This window comes from Echinops telfairi, unplaced genomic scaffold (genome assembly GCF_000313985.2).
Source record: "Echinops telfairi isolate 266 unplaced genomic scaffold, ASM31398v2 ScPeMD7_7407;HRSCAF=8445, whole genome shotgun sequence".
NCBI lineage: Eukaryota > Metazoa > Chordata > Mammalia > Afrosoricida > Tenrecidae > Echinops > Echinops telfairi.
Window position 1 is genome coordinate 6,440,923 of NW_022111307.1, and position 3,170 is coordinate 6,444,092.

A 3,170-nucleotide genomic window follows, 5' to 3' on the forward strand; every position below is an offset into this window, starting at 1 on the left:
GTGAGGTATATTAATGATGGCAACTTTAAAGATGAATTTCTTTTTTGCAAGCCTCTTGAAACGACAACTACTGCACGTGATGCATTTGACACAGTTGGTTTGTTTCTGAAAGAGCATAAGATCTCTTGGGAAAAGGTTTGTGGTATTTGCACAGATGTTGCTCCAGCTATGCTAGGATGTCCATCTGGATTTCAACGTTTGGGACTGAGTGAGTCACCAAAAGTCATCGGAACTCACTGTATGATTCATGGCAAATATTAGCAACAAAGACACTGCCGCAAGAATTACAAGAAGTAATGAAAAGCATCATAAGTTCTGTCAATTTTTAAAGGTGAGCACTTTAAACAGTTGACTGTTTTTGCAACTGTGCAACAAGTTGGATGCGCCAAATAATGCTCTGCTATTTCACACTGAAGTGAGATGGTTGTCGAGAGAAAAAGTTTTAAAACGTGGCTTTGAGCTTCATGATTAACTCCAAACATTTTTTAATCAGAAAGCAAGACCGCACTTCGAAGTACTTTTCAGCAATAAAAGTGAACTGCAGAAAATAGCTTACTTGGTTGCCATCTTGAATTAGTTAAATTTATCACTGCAAAGACCAAATGCAACATTCCTGGATTTGTCTGAAAAGATGCAATCATTCCAAATGAAACTAGCTTTGTCAAAAAAAAATTTACATGTTGCCTACCTTATCTGCTTTCTTTGAGGAACCTGACAAAAGGATTACAAGGATCATTTCTGTGAAAGAACACTTGCACATGCTTGCAGACGAAATTTCATCATACTTTCCAAATCTACCTGACACCCCATTTGCACTTGCCAGAAGCCCATTCACACTCAGAGTTGAAGACGTTCCTGAGACAGCACAAGAGTTCATTGAACTTATTACCAGCGATGCAGTGAGAACTGACTTCTCTACCATGCCAGTTACAAAATTCTGGATCAAGTGTTTGCAGTCATATCCTGTTCTGTCTGAGACTGTGTTGCGCCTTCTTCCATTGCCAACAACATATCTTTGTGAAACAGGGTTTACAGCTTGTTGGTTGTCAAGTCTAAATACAGAAGTAGACTTGTGGAGGATGATCTTCATTGTGCTCTTGCAAAGACTTCCCCGAGAATTTCTGATCTGGTGAGAAAGAAGCTATCTCAACCTTCACACTGACATTGGTTTTTTACGTATACAGTCACAAGATGTAGCAATGCAGTTTACTGATGTTATGTTAAGACTGTTACCCATGCTACACCATGCTTCAAGACAAAATTTCATTTATTTGTCATTAGAAATAAATATTTCACAATATATAATTACAAATTGTTTTTGTGATGAATCACTATGCTTTAATTATGTTCAATTTGTAACAATGAAAATACATCCTGCATATCAGATATTTACATTACAATTCATAACAGTAGCAAAACTAGTTATGAAGTAGCAACGAAAATAACTGGATGGTTGGGGGGTCACCACATCATGAAGAACTGTATTAGAGGGTTGTGGCCTTAGGAAGCTTTAGAACCACTGAACTATAGGGACATAAAATCGAATAAGGGTTTCTGGGGGGGTACTATGGAGGGAGGGTGGATAAAAGGAAGTTGATGTCAAGGAGTTCAAGAAGGAAAAGAATGTTTTGAAACTGATTTTGTCAGCAATAGTACAACACTGCTTGATCTGACTGAACTATGGAATTAAATGATATCTGTTATCCCAATAAAATGTTTTTGGGGTAAAAAAGGAGTCACAGTCTTGGAAATCCACAGGGGGCAACTATACCCTGTATTATAGAGTTATGGAGACAGCATAGACTCGATGGCTATTTTGGTTTTTAGTTTTATAGCCTTCTGCAAACTGGGTGCTCAGTTAAGCTCTAATACAGCCCTCAGACAACCACTTGTCAGTCGGTTTGTTGGACTGTGGTGGCTTATGCGTTACTGTGATGCTGGAAGCTCTATCACTGGTATTTCAAATATCAGCTGGGTCACTCAAAAGGAACAAGTTTCAGCCGAGCTTCCAGACTAAGAACAGACTGGAGGGAAAAAAAGAAGACAAAAACTCACTGTTGTTTTTTGTTTTTTTTAAGGGAAGAGTAGGAAGAAGAAATAGGCTGTCTACTTCTGAGAAATTATCCACTGAAAACGTGTGAATACCAGCAGAATCTTGTCAGACACTGAACACCTTCTGACCAGCACCAGAACACTGCCTGATAGAGTGCAAGAAGATGAGCCCCTCAGGTCAGAAGACACTGGAAATAAGACGGAAAGAGAAACTCCCTGTAGGCAGATGCTGGGAGATCCAAAAACTTCCAAGGAAACCCATCTGGGAGAGATCCGTTTGCTTGCACGTGGGCTTACAGACCAAAATAAAAGGCACTGCTTCTCCCAGTGAGGGGTGGTGGCTGGACAGGAAAGGATCTTTTGGGGGGAGTCATTTTGAAGGCTCTTATTCACACTAATAGTGAGCTGGGCCAGGTGGTGGGCTGCTGAAAATCCCATTGAAGCCATGCACGTCATGATGCTGTTTAGCTGAAGAGGGCATTTTTAGAGCATGAACTTGTGTTCCTGCAGAGCTGTGGGGACGTGGTAGATTACAAGTTGCACTGTGAGCCCCAGCAGCTGGAAACCACCGTCTACTCTGTGCAGAGAACGCTAAGACGTTCTGCTCCCGTAAAGATTTAGTCTTGGAAACCCACAAGGGCAGTTCTACTCTGTCTTTTAAGGTTGCTATGAGTCGGCATCCACTTGATGGCAGTAAGAACTTGTACCCCACAGGAACCCAGAACCAATCGTAGAAACTTTCTGTCTACAGTAGTGTATGTATCTCAATCCTGGTCCCTTGCACTTCGTAGGGACTCAGTCATAGCCCCTCCTGCAACTGTGATGAGTCGATCTGCAGGTAATCATGATTTTGTGACAAAATCCTTTATTTGTGATGCCCTGTTTTAAGCCCCACATGACGGTGAATCTTTGGGTACAATTGTAGTCTTGTACTAATGGCCTCTTTCTTTTTTAAAAAAATAATCATTTTATTAGGGGCTCATACAACTCATCACAATCCGTACATTCATCATTTGTGTCCAGCACATTAGTACATATGTTGACATCATCATTCTCACAAACCCGCTTTCCACGTGAGCCCTTGGTGTCAGCTCCTCATTTCCCCCCTCTCTCCCCGC